At 43.5% G+C, this 13,104-nt stretch overlaps 1 protein-coding gene across 1 annotated transcript in view; it reads left to right on the top strand.

The window, feature by feature from the left end:
- The window catches only part of LOC121545315 (beta-1,4-galactosyltransferase 5-like), a 52,176-nt gene that overhangs the window by 1,343 nt on the left and 37,729 nt on the right, over positions 1–13,104 (top strand). The gene's annotated exons all lie outside the window — the stretch shown is intronic.

Genomic DNA, 13,104 nt, shown 5'->3' with positions numbered 1-13,104 from the left:
TCCTACAGGGCTGTACAGTAACGTAACTGGGCTGCTCCCACTCCTACAGGGCTGTACAGTAACGTAACTGGGCTGCTCCCACTCCTACAGGACTGTACAGTAACGTAGCTGGGCTGCTCCCACTCCTACAGGACTGTACAGTAACGTAGCTGGGCTGTTCCCACTCCTACAGGACTGTACAGTAACGTAGCTGGGCTGCTCCCACTCCTACAGGACTGTACAGTAACGTAGCTGGGCTGCTCCCACTCCTACAGGACTGTACAGTAACATAGCTGGGCTGCTCCCACTCCTACAGAGCTGTACAGTAACGTAACTGGGCGGCTCCCACTCCTACAGGGCTGTACAGTAACGTAGCTGGGCTGCTCCCACTCCTACAGGACTGTACAGTAACGTAGCTGGGCTGCTCCCACTCCTACAGGACTGTACAGTAATGTAACTGGGCTGCTCCCACTCCTACAGGGCTGTACAGTAACGTAGCTGGGCTGCTCCCACTCCTACAGGACTGTACAGTAATGTAGCTGGGCTGCTCCCACTCCTACATGACTGTACAGTAACGTAGCTGGGCTGCTCCCACTCCTACAGGACTGTACAGTAACGTAGCTGGGCTGCTCCCACTCCTACAGGGCTGTACAGTAACGTAGCTGGGCTGCTCCCACTCCTACAGGACTGTACTGTAACGTAGCTGGGCTGCTCCCACTCCTACAGGACTGTACAGTAACGTAGCTGGGCTGCTCCCACTCCTACAGGGCTGTACAGTAACGTAACTGGGCTGCTCCCACTCCTACAGAGCTGTACAGTAACGTAACTGGGCTGCTCCCACTCCTACAGAGCCAGTGTATCAGCTGAGGTGTCCAGCTGTAGTCATGAGTTTCTATGTGTGGCCCAAAGGTCAGCTGTTTTTATTACACAACACTGTATAATAGCTCTCTTATCTTGTTGTGTTGGATGATTCTTGACACTTTATTGCCTGGCTTATGCTGCCTTGATCTGGTGTCATCCACTGCTCTACCCGCTCACTATGAGAGTCTACCACAGCAAACTGTGCCACAGAAATCTAATACATTAATGTTAATGCCACAACATGCTAGGCTACTGTTTAGAAAATATAGTTATTTCTTGATTAGACTCAATTAGTGATGTGATAAGTTATTGAATGATCAGAACAGTTTGACTTCCACAGCGAGTGAAGATAGATATATGACTGCGTAAGCTTATCACCAGGGTGTGTGTGTCTCAGTAAAGGAGTAGGTACTACTGTGCTTAGAAGGATGAAGTTACCCTTTAATCTAAGGTCAGTTTTGTATTTGGGGAAGGTTGATCAAGCCTCTGTACTTCAACTCTGAGCATATAGCACTCCAGCCCCATGCTGTTGAGAAGGTCGGACATTAATAAATGTGCAGCTTTACATTCTGCATTAAATCTGACACAAATAACATAACTGATTCTAGTAACAATTCCTATGATAAAGAACAAGTTAGTAGTTATTTAGTTGAAGTGTCCCTGTAAAGTGAGCCTACCAATCACATGGTTCATACTATTCAAACTGCAGAGGCGGGCCCAATCAGAGGCAGGGAAGAAGGGTTACCATACGGCATATGTTTTGTACAGTAGGTCATGAATGGTTTCATGATTAGTCAAAGATGGCCTTGCTGAAACTGACAACGTGGTAAAAGCAAGAACAAAATCCATATTTTCTTAGTTCAGCGTTATGGTTAGGGCAGGGTTTCCCAAACTCGGTCCTCGGGACCCCAAGGGGTGCACGTTTTGGATTTTGCCCTAGCACTACATAGCTGATTCAAATAATCAAATAATCCTCAATCTTTTATCATTTAAATCAGCTGTGTTAGGATCGAGTTTGGGAAATGCTGGGTTAGGGGTAAAGTAATGGTAAGGATTTTGGACAGCACCATATTTCCCTCTGTCCTGGACTCCTTTAAATAATTATTTCATATGCTTATAACGCTTTATAAATGTATTATATGAGAGACAATAGTCAGAACATGGCCACTTCTATTTCAACACACAGACATCAAAGCACAATGTAGTCTGAACTGTTCTGACTGTTGTCTCTTGATCAGAAGCTAGAGTGCTTATGTCCTATTTAATAAAATAAGCTCATATTCATTGAAGCCTGGATATGGCGCTTCAGCCACTTCATTGTAGGGCATCCTGCTTTTGGAATGATTTATTAACTCTATACTATACTGCTATACAGCGTTGTCTGATCTACAAATGACCTTACTCAACCCCCAAACAATTGTCCATGGACAGACCCATATAATACATGTATAAAGCATTATATAGCTATTATAAAGACTGAGTCCTAGATCAGCAGGTGTATTTGCTGGTAAACATTTTGATATCCAGCACCTGCTCCAACCCATTGGATGTCCAGTTCCTCCCTTGTAAGTCACACATTGGGACTTTATAAATCATCAAAGGGTAAGCTGATCTCCCTCAGTCATCAGAATGGCTATTGACTCACCTGCGCTTTTTACCTAGTCAAGCTGACTTAATCAATAATTGAATCAATGCTCATATGGGGGAACACATCAACTGATGGGAATTGGCTTTGCAGGTCATGAGCAAACAGTTTTCCTTCCCTCTGTGATCCTCTCTCTCTCCCTCTCTCTTTCCCTCCCTCCATCTCGCTCTCTGGTTCTCCTGGATGTTGATTGTAGTGTTTTTAATGGCTGCGTGGCCCCTGAAAGGAAGTTAGGGCCAGAAACAGAACAAGCAGCAGTAGCAGCAGGCCATTAATAATGGATGGTAACTAGGAGCAGGACTGCTGCTACTAAAAGCTACAGTTTAGACCCAAACACCTGGGGCCTCTCAGAGGGGTGATACAGGAGAAGAGGTCAGAGTACAGTAGTTGTGGGGGTGGGGAAGAAGGGAGGGAGTTGGTTAGGAGAGGGAGGAATGACATGGGGATAAGAGAGAGATGTTGGATACAGGGACATCCTCCAAAGCCTAACTCTCACACACTCACATGCACACACACATTTAAACAAAATAAATATATTTAATTAATTTATACATGTAGTAGGTTTTGTTATCTGTTTTAACAAACATTTTTTATTTTTGTACTTATGTGTTGTATGTAGTTTTGTTGTGGTGTGGTTTTCATATAAGACCTTGGGCTTCCAACCACCACACCTGAGGAGGGCAGGGGGATAGACAGATACGGAGTACCCTCTCGTTCTCTGTCACACTCCAGGGGAGCTTTCCGGAACACCTGAGGAGGGCGGGGGGATAGACAGATACGGAGTACCCTCTCCTTCTCTGTCACACTCCAGGGGAGCTTTCCGGAACACCTGAGGAGGGCGGGGGGATAGACAGATACGGAGTACCCTCTCCTTCTCTGTCACACTCCAGGAGCTTTCCGGAACACCTGAGGAGGGCGGGGGATAGACAGATACGGAGTACCCTCTCCTTCTCTGTCACACTCCAGGGGAGCTTTCCGGAACACCTGAGGAGGGCGGGGGGATAGACAGATACGGAGTACCCTCTCGTTCTCTGTCACACTCCAGGGGAGCTTTCCGGAACACCTGAGGAGGGCAGGGGGATAGACAGATACGGAGTACCCTCTCGTTCTCTGTCACATTCCAGGGGAGCTTTCTGGAACACCTGAGGAGGGCGGGGGGATAGACAGATACGGAGTACCCTCTCGTTCTCTGTCACACTCCAGGGGAGCTTTCTGGAACACCTGAGGAGGGCGGGGGGATAGACAGATACGGAGTACCCTCTCGTTCTCTGTCACACTCCAGGGGAGCTTTCCGGAACACCTGAGGAGGGCGGGGGGATAGACAGATACGGAGTACCCTCTCGTTCTCTGTCACACTCCAGGGGAGCTTTCCGGAACACCTGAGAGGGACTTTCCATGGAGCACCAGTGTGTTTTACCCAGAATGTCCCTCTCCCTGACGCTCAGTCCCTAGTTTCTGCGTATACACACACTGACACACTCCAACAAACACTCCTGTGACACACACACACACATACCCATATGAGCTCAGCTTCTCTGTGGCCCTGGAGCATAGATTCTGTGATGCAGTGTGGAGGCCGGGGATGCAGGCCACAGCTGGGCTTGATGGCTGCAGTTTACTTAATTAAAACATGAGATGATCCCGTGAGAGCTGGGGAAGGCACAAACACACACACACACACCCACACTCAGAGCAAGTGAGACAAGAAACCCAGGTGCTTCTTGTGTGTCAGTGCTGTGTGTGTGGGATATGTAGTTTGTAGGTGAAACCCCCATGTGTACTGAATAAAGGGGATGTTCTACTACTACATGTGCCCCTGTTAGTTACATCATGCATTCACTCACAGGGATAGCCAAGTTCCTGGCCTAAAGCCATCTCTGGTCTACAACCCATTGAACATATTGGTTACGCTTGATTTTACAGTCTGCTATCTAGCTAGCTAGCGAGCTTGTGTTTTTATAGATTTCACAGTGAATTGGTAATTACATGTTTATGTAATTTCTTTATTTGGGCATCATTAAAACAATCATAACTGCATTAAAGTGTATGTTAACGGTGACTTCTTGTGAAACGTGCATAAAATGGACATCATGTCATTTAAAATCAATGTTTATGAAACACTGACCACTGCAAGGTAATGTTCTCAAAGCTAAAATTGCAGTCTGTTTTTTTTAGCAGCTAACCCTGCAGCATAGATGGACTGTGATGATAGGTTTGATTACTACCTAAATTGGAAGTGTTACAGTAAACATATTGAAGCGCCTAAACTGTGTCAACTTCCTTATTCTGCTCCCTTTATAAAGGTGTTGAGGAAGTAAGTTCACTCTCTATACCAGGAACAAGTAGGTCACAGTATGTTTGTGTAAGACATTCTGTTTCTGGTTATTCATTTATAATTGCCCTATGGGTTTAACCTTTACACTTGTGGGAATTGGCCTATATGGATAGGTTTAAATGTAAATGTTTCTTAATGAAGACATATAAAAGCATAACCATGGTAGCAATTGAAAGAGAACAGTTTGGAGATGATGGGAAAATGATTAGACCAAAGTTGAGGACACAACAGTTCACCTGACACAAGACTGAATCCAAACATTACACTGTTGATTGGATGTGCATTTTACAGTTACTGTACCATTCGCTGCTTTTCTTGATAACGAAATCTGAAAATACTCTGGATACATTGAGTAACATTATAAGAATGGGGTAGGTGCAACATAACATGTAAAAAATGACAAGGACTAACTGTTGTCTGTCTCAAAGTGGCCACACACCTCTCCAAAGTGTGCACAGTTTCTAAGTAATTTCAATGCACTTTTATGACTCAAAGAACAGTCTTCAACTATAAGGTGCTTTTTTGAACTCTCCTAGCTGTGCCGTTGAGGAACTAGAGCAAGCACACTTTTAGTTGTTTTGTTTGGAATACATGTAGGCTTGGCCCTCATTTATGTGTTCTCTGTCACCTGGAGTTGCATGGCAAATGGTCCAGGAACAAAGGTCAATGCCCAAGGCCTAGTCAGCCCTTCCCCCTCTGAGGGGCCGAAATGTATCTCTGTTACAGTATCCAGAGGACTGACTATTGAATGAGTGATAGATACCAAACATGGATACTATATCATTATTCTATCTGAAACGTGTTCACTGAGGATAACTCTGATGCTATCTATATGGATGTATGATCTCTGTTGTAACTTGTATCTATACAGGGTGTACTCTAAATTACTCTCAAATTACTTTCTTGTCCTCTCAGGAATTCTGTCTCATTTACATAAGTCTCATCCCCCACACAAGCCTTTACATGCTGTGAGGTTGGGCCTTGTTGGTCAGGTTACTCTGTAAACTGGTATCGTTTGATTGGTCAATGGTGGTTGGTTTTGGGGTGAAAGGTTACGTCTTCAGATGTTATAAATGGAATGAAAAGCCTTTGTTCTCTCTCTTATCCTGTATCCAGTCCATGGAGGAAGGTTGAATGATCAATTCTCATTTTCTGGGCCTCTGGCCTAGTAAGCATCTCTTTGTTCATGCTATGTCTTGTAAGTTAACCTTCAGATCTACAGTACCAGTCAAAAGTTTGGACACACCTACTCATTCAAGAGTTTTTCTTTATTCTTACTATTTTTTACATTGTAGAATAATAGTGAAGACATCAAAACTATGAAATAACACATTTGGAATCATGTAGTAACCAAAAAAGTGTTAAACAAATCAAAATATATGTTATATTTGAGATTCTTCAAATAGCCACCCTTTGCCTTGATGACAGCTTTGCACACTCTTGGCATTCTCTCAACCAGCTTTCACCTGGAATGCTTTTCCAACAGTCTTGAATGAGTTCACACATATGCTGAGCACTTGTTGGCTGCTTTTCCTTCACTCTCATCCCAAACCATCTCATTTGGGTTGAGGTCGGGGAATTGTGGAGGCCAGATCATCTGATGCAGCACTCCATCCAGCCTTGAGGTGTGTTGGGTCATTGTCCTGTTGAAAACAAATGATAGTCCCACTAATCCCAAACCAGATGGGATGGCGTATCGCTGCAGAATGCTGTGGTAGCCATTCTGGTTAAGTTTGCCTTGAATTCTAAATAAATCACAGACCGTGTCACAAGCAAAGCACCATAACACCTCCTCCTCCATGCTTTACGGTGGGAACTACACATGCAGAGATGCAGAGATCATCCGTTCACCCACACTGCGTCTCACAAAGACACGGCGGTTGGAACCAAAAATCTACAATTTGGACTCCAGACCAAAGGACACATTTCCACTGGTCTAATGTCCATTGCTCATGTTTCTTGGCCCAATCAGGTCTCTTCTTCTTATTGGTGTCCTTTTAGTAGTGGTTTCTTTGCAGCAATTTGACCATGAAGGCCTGATTCACACAGTCTCCTCTGAACAGTTGATGTTGAGATGTGTCTGTTACTTGAACTCTGTGAAGCATTTCCAGTGAGGGGAAAAAAGTATTTGATCCCCTGCTGATTTTGTATGTTTGCCCACTGACAAAGAAATGATCAGTCTATAATTTTAATGGTAGGTTTATTTGAACAGTGAGAGACAGAATAACAACAAAAAAATCAAGAAAAACGCATGTCAAAAATGTTAGAAATTGATTTGCATTTTAATGAGGGAAATAAGTATTTGACCCCTCTGCAAAACATGACTTAGTACTTGGTGGCAAAACCCTTGTTGGCAATCACAGAGGTCAGACGTTTCTTGTAGTTGGCCACCAGGTTTGCACACATCTCAGGAGGGATTTTGTCCCACTCCTCTTTGCAGATCTTCTCCAAGTCATTAAGGTTTCGAGGCTGACGTTTGGCAACTCGAACCTTCAGCTCCCTCCACAGATTTTCTATGGGATTAAGGTCTGGAGACTGGCTAGGCCACTCCAGGACCGTAATGTGCTTCTTCTTGAGCCACTCCTTTGATGCCTTGGCCGTGTGTTTTGGGTCATTGTCATGCTGGAATACACATCCACAACCCAGTTTCAATGCCCTGGCTGAGGGAAGGAGGTTCGCACACAAGATTTGACGGTACATGGCCCCGTCCATCGTCCCTTTGATGCAGTGAAGTTGTCCTGTCCCCTTAGCAGAAAAACACCCCCAAAGCATAATGTTTCCACCTCCATGTTTGACGGTGGGGATGGTGTTCTTGGGGTCATAGGCAGCATTCCTCCTCCTCCAAACACGGCGAGTTGAGTTGATGCCAAAGAGCTCCATTTTGGTCTCATCTGACCACAACACTTTCACCCAGTTTTCCTCTGAATCATTCAGATGTTCATTGGCAAACTTCAGACGGGCATGTATATGTGCTTTCTTGAGCAGGGGGACCTTGCGGGCGCTGCAGGATTTCAGTCCTTTACGGCGTAGTGTGTTACCAATTTTTTTCTTGGTGACTATGGTCCCAGCTGCCTTGAGATCATTGACAAGATCCTCCTGTGTAGTTCTGGGCTGATTCCTCACCGTTCTCATGATCATTGCAACTCCACGAGGTGAGATCTTGCATGGAGCCCCAGGCCGAGGGAGATTGACAGTTCTTTTGTGTTTCTTCCATTTGCGAATAATCGCACCAACTCTTGTCACCTTCTCACCAAGCTGCTTGGCGACGGTCTTGTAGCCCATTCCAGCCGTGAGTAGGTCTACAATCTTGTCCCTGACATCCTTGGAGAGCTCTTTGGTCTTGGCCATGGTGGAGAGTTTGGAATCTGATTGATTGATTGCTTTTGTGGACAGGTGTGTTTTATACAGATAACAGGCTGAGATTAGGAGCACTCCCTTTAAGAGTGTGCTCCTAATCTCAGCTCGTTACCTGTATAAAAGACACCTGGGAGCCAGAAATCGTTCTGATTGAGAGGGGGTCAAATACTTATTTCCCTCATTAAAATGCAAATCAATTTATAACATTTTTGACATGCGTTTTTCTGGATTTTTTTGTTGTTATTCTGTCTCTCTCTGTTCAAATTAACCTACCATTAAAATTATAAACTGATCATTTCTTTGTCAGTGGGCAAACGTACAAAATCAGCAGGGGATCAAATACTTTTTTCCCTCACTGTATTTGAGCTGCAATTTGTGAGGCTGGTAACTCTAATGAACTTATCCTCTGCAGCAGAGGTAACTCTGGGTCTTCCATTCCTGTGGCGGTCCTCATGAGAGCCAGTTTTATCATAGCGCTTGACGGTTTTTGCGAATGCACTTGAAGAAACTTTCAAAGTTTTTGAAATGTTCCGTATTGACTGACCTTCATGTCTTAAAGTAATGATGGACTGTAATTTCTCTTTGCTTATTTGAGCTGTTCTTGCCATAATATGCCACACACACACACCTTGTCACAACACAGCTGATTGGCTCAAACGCATTAAGAAGGAAAGAAATTCCACAAATGAACTTATAAGAAGACCTGTTAATTGAAATGCATTCCAGGTGACTACCTCATGAAGCTGGTTGAGAGAATGCCAAGAGTAGCTATTTGAAGAATCTCAAATATTAAATATATTTGATTTGTTTAACACTTTCTTGGGTTACTACATGATTCCATATGTGTTATTTCATAGTTTTGATGTCTTCACTATTATTCTACAATGTAAAAAATAGTAAAAAATAAAGAAAAACCCTTGAATGAGTAGGTGGGTCCAAACTTTTGACTGGTAGTGTATATGCTTAGAATAATGCATTGTAATGCTTGTTAATGCTTTGTAACTTAAGCGTATGCCTTGTATGTGAATCCATTCATTTTACAAAGTAATTAAATACACTTGTATTTAGAATTCCATTCTTAGACATTTCTTCATTGCCTATTACTGTAACTCAACTATGGTGTTTTAATAGGCTAATTGCTTAGTCTTATTACGAGTCGCATGTGATGTATTGAGATATATATTACTGCCCACTACACACAGCCCTGCATCCCCGCCATCACACAATTACGGTTGTTGTTTACACAATCCAAAAATGGCCCATTTATAAATTGCAATCTGGGTCATGTGGGCATAATTTGAAAGCTAGTTCTATTGCCAACATGACTAGCTAAATTATAAAATACGATCTTACAGTGTTAGGCTTTCACAAGGCAATTCAGAGAAACATAATTTTGGTGCACATAGAAAGGAGCCATGAGTGCATTCAGGTGCATGTTCAGCTGCAAATGTTCTTCATAATAGACAAACACAGGCTCATTCTGTTCAGAACAACCCAGGGTTTGACGCCATGTCGACTTGCAACTGTACATCAAACCTAGTGATCATAAACGTTGACATTTGTATATGACATGAGTTTTAGGATTTGGAAATGTGAAATGCACATTTGGACTCAAGGGTGTTTTCGCTTGCTTGTATGACATCAAAGCGGTATTTATTATAATCCTCAACATCTCATCTTTCATAATACATCGTCCTCTTCATTTACAGCATTTCCCTCACTTGGACAACAAAAAAGAGGGATGGGGCAACTTCTTGTGGTGTGCGGGTGCTCAAGTTCAGAACGTCTGTCAGTCAAAACCCATACAACGCTGTGAAGCGCAGAGCCAGAGCTCTGATGTAATGTATAGCATCTTACTGTACAGCCATTTTCAACCCGTATACGGGTACGAGTGTAAAGGGTTTAAAGCAAAACAGTGCTTTAGCTTAGTTAAGTGTCAGTGACTGACTGTACCCTGACACAAACACACACTCTCACAAACACACACTCTCACATACACACACTCTCACATACACACACTCTCACATACACACACTCTCACATACACACACTCTCACATACACACACTCTCACATACACACACTCTCACATACACACACTCTCACAAACACACACTCTCACATACACACACTCTCACATACACACACTCTCACATACACACACTCTCACATACACACACTCTCACATACACACACTCTCACATACACACACTCTCACATACACACACTCTCACAAACACACACTCTCACATACACACACTCTCACATACACACACTCTCACATACACACACTCTCACATACACACACTCTCACATACACACACTCTCACATACACACACTCTCACATACACACACCTCCATAAAAATTACATTGTCCACATCGCCAAGGTGTTGACTGCTAAAGCTTATCCTGCGAAGCCAGGCTGATGCCCATGGTTTTATGGGAAAGAGAGACACACACGCCCTTTCATACATCTCCATGGTATAATTAACCCATCCTGATAGCATGTGAGTCTGTCATTTACAGGGAGAGAGTGGGTGTGAACTGCCAGTTATTTCATGTTGCCTGCTGTGGTAACTATGGCTGTGTGTTATTATGGTCGGTCAGTCACCCACACACAGCGACCAGTAGTAGCACTCCTCTCCTTCTCAGACTCAGGTGACCGGTGATACCCAAAGAGAGAGACTGAGGCTAAAATGTGTTCCTAGAGAGTGGACAGACGTCTATGCATGGTGTTGTCACCCAGCTGCAGCAGAGGGTTGGTTGAACAATAACACCTAGCAGCTTCCCTTGGCTCTAATGCTTATTTGACAATAATAATATAATGATTTATTGTCACATGCAGTGAAATGTGTTGTTTTACAGGGTCAGCCATAGTAGTACGGCGCCCCTGGAGCAAATTAGGGTTTCCTTGTTCAAGGGCACATCGACAGATCTTTCACCTCGTCGACTCAGGTATTTGAACCAGCGACCTTTCGGTTACTGGCCCAATGCTCTAACCACAACTGCCCTGCTGGTGTTGCTATACTCCGCACACTAGCTGCATCTGTAATGTGTAGATATCAGGTGAGCAAGGCTATAACCTGTTAACATCTAATGAAAAATGTGAGTGAGCTCAGCTTTCACTCAACCTGCTCTGGTTTGGTTTGTCCCTCCCCAAAAAATATTATTTCACTGTCCCTGTTTGACTGTCCTCTCCCTCTTTGACTGTGTCTTTATGTCTCCGTGCCAACCTCTCTTACATCACCGCTTCCTCGCTGCATGCCACCTTTGAACCTTTGAAATCTGTCTGGTTCTGGCTGGCTCTGCTTGTGTTCCATCTAGATAAACGACCCTACAGCTATGGACAATTCGTCTGTGAGTTGGCAGGGTTTCAGCTAAAATGTGTTCATGCAGGGCCTACATCAACTGCTCCTTTTAAGGGTTTTAGAATCAGGTATTCCTGACTCTAAAACCCTGAGGCTTGGAAAACCCATCCCAGTCAAGGAAATGACTAGAGGAAATATTGTGCCTGTGAAGCAAAGTTTTTAGATTTTTTATTGTCTGTTGAATTTGATTTGTGTAATTTTCTTAATGACTCAGCGTCAGTTTGTGACCCTCTTCCTGCCTCGCTTGCCTCTCCAGGCTTTTTAGTTTCCCCTCCCGAGTTTCCTGCAAGGCAGCTCAACAAATAGCTGTTTTTCTTAGAATAGCTTTTTATTTTTCCTGTGTGCCAGACTGGTCTCATAGACTAGACGTAACATAGTAAACGTAAATCCGGGACACTGAAATTAGTATGATATGTTACATAACATGGAAGGTTACTTAATGTAAAAACGAAAGAAGGATGGTTGTATAACGTTCGTATAACGCGAACATCTAGCAACCCAAAGGTTGCGTGTTAATCTCATCACGGACAACTTTAGCATTTCAGCTAATTATCAACTTTGCAACTACTTGCTACTTTGCAACTACTTAGCATGTTAGCTAACCCTAACTCTAACCTTAACCCTGTAACCTAACTCCTAACCTTAACCCCTAGAGCTAGCTAATGTTAGCGCAGGCCACCTAGCTAACGTTAGCCACAACAAATTGTAATTCGTAACATATTATTTTTTTATTTTTTTTTCATATGAAATGGAGTGTCTCGAATTTAGTACAGAATAATAGGAAATGCTCTGAGACCACGTTGTGTCTGTGTGTAGGCCTGTACGTGTGTGTGCATAGCTAGCCACTTCCTTCCAAGCTAACATTTTGTCTTAACAATGGAAGGCAGCAAAGCAGCATCCTACTCATAACATCATTTGAATCCTGATTTGTGTAAACGCAAAAGGGGTGTGTGTGTGTGTGTGTCAGCGCTCATGTCATGAGCATGGTGGTGTGTAGCAGGGTGCTTTGCATTTTGGCAAAGCGAATGGAGGCAGAAACCATGTCTGGCTGTCAGTCTGTCTTGTTGACCTCCAGTGCAGTCAGTGTGTAGCTGGTTGGTAGGGACTAGGAGTCTGCCTAGAGAACACCATTTTTTTTTAGACATTTACATTTTAGTCATTTTAGCAGACGCTCTTATCCAGAGCGACTTACAGTTAGTGAGTGCATACATTATTATTATTTTTTAAACAATTTTTTTTCATACTGGCCCCCCATGGGAATCGAACCCACAACCCTGGCGTTGCAAACGCCATGCTCTACCAACTGAGCTACATCCCATTGAGGGTAATGTCTAACTCATTAACTTTGTTGGTCAGAGAGAGGCAGCACTTTAGAGCCAACAAACTACAAACAACCTTTTGGGATCTATAACTCTTAATTGAATTAATCTGCCTAACAATACCAGTCAGTCCATCAAATTCCAGTTTGTTCCATCCATGGATGCATCTCAATAGTCTGAACTGTATTAATCTCCATCCATGGATGCATCTCAATAGTCTGAACTGTCTTCATCTCCAT

The sequence above is a fragment of the Coregonus clupeaformis genome, chromosome 30, assembly GCF_020615455.1.
Source record: "Coregonus clupeaformis isolate EN_2021a chromosome 30, ASM2061545v1, whole genome shotgun sequence".
NCBI lineage: Eukaryota > Metazoa > Chordata > Actinopteri > Salmoniformes > Salmonidae > Coregonus > Coregonus clupeaformis.
This window is presented reverse-complemented; position numbering and strand designations above follow the sequence as displayed.